Below are 1,526 nucleotides of genomic sequence, written 5' to 3' on the forward strand. Positions count from 1 at the left end.
ATATGCGTTTATTCGCTGATTTTCAAAAATTAATATCTTTTTAACGATTGCGAATTTTTTAAAATGATAAAGGACTTTTCTGTTCAGTTTCATCTGCTCTACCTGCCCATAAAGTCTGGTGCGATTATTATGGGACACCCTGTATATATATATTTTTTTAATTTTCTACTTTTGTTTATTTTATTGCAACAACATGGGACGCCAGCGTAAAAACGTTGCAATTTTGTAACATAAAACAGTTCTGACATAGTCTTTATTATCCCTACGATTAGTATTAGCTGTTGACTATGTAATCTCGTAAGGGAGCGTTTGACCATGTTGCGATTGATCAGAGCTACTCACAGCAACCGGTGTCTTAGACATTTTCTTCTGTTCAAGCGTTGTGAATGGCTAGTGGTCAATTGCAACATGCAAAATATACGTATATAATTTATACGTTATAGATTATTATTGTGTCTCACAGAAACTTATTTCTTCATACAGAGTTTCTCAATTATCTTATGACGTAAACACAGCGATATTTCTTATGAAAAATATTTAGTATATGTAGGATCTTCCATCAAGTTTAAAAGAATTTGAACTTAAAATTTACCGTCGCTGAACAAGGAGTAAAAAGAGTAGAGATAAAAATAATTACGCTTAAACGAATGTCAAAATGTAAAATTCTTAAACATGTAAATTATACCTTTAAAATACATGAGTTGCTATTTCTGAGAAATATAACAACAGTTGTGTCATGTTCATGTCACTGTACAGTATTCAGAAAGATAAAAGTTCGTAAAAGTGAGCAACTCTTTAATTGATTATTATTTCGGAATTATTGCATTCTCAACATAGTATTTGAACGTGATTATTTTGACTTTTATTTATTTATTAAATTATTTTAAATTTAACAGGAGATGCTCTTTATACTTCTTACTCATCTTATATGTTTATATAAGGTGAGTATGCCCTTATCTTATATAGATATATAAGATGAGTTCTTTATTCATCGATTAATCAATCGCATTATGCGCAGATGTAACTTTGTTTTGCGAAAACTGATAAAATAAGTTTCTGTAAAACACAATTTTTTGCAATATATATATATTTAGTTTAGAAATTCTATCACATTTTCCATTCAGTGAGAAAACAAAAAAAAAATTAATTAATATAGTTTACGTCACCAATTTTTTTATGACTAATCCTAAATTATAAAATGCGAAAGAATTATAAAAATATTTTCTACGTGTAATTACGCAGTTATTTTTTTTCATTTTCTAATGAGATATATACGTGTGCTATGTGATACTTAACAGTTTTGATTCGTTGAATTTAATACAATTATTTTATGTACGTTCTATTAATGCGTTGGTTGCCACATTCGTACATGAATATTCCTCAATTTTACAAAAAAAAATTTGAGAAATTATATATGTTTTCTTACATAATTTACATTTTTTTACCATAAAATGTCATTCAACAACGGAGCTTTTTTGTCATTTTAATGATTGAAAGCTTTCAGACGTGGCAGTCAATGTGGTTAA

This window comes from Wasmannia auropunctata, unplaced genomic scaffold (assembly GCF_000956235.1).
Source record: "Wasmannia auropunctata unplaced genomic scaffold, wasmannia.A_1.0 LD336064.1, whole genome shotgun sequence".
Taxonomy (NCBI): Eukaryota; Metazoa; Arthropoda; class Insecta; order Hymenoptera; family Formicidae; genus Wasmannia; species Wasmannia auropunctata.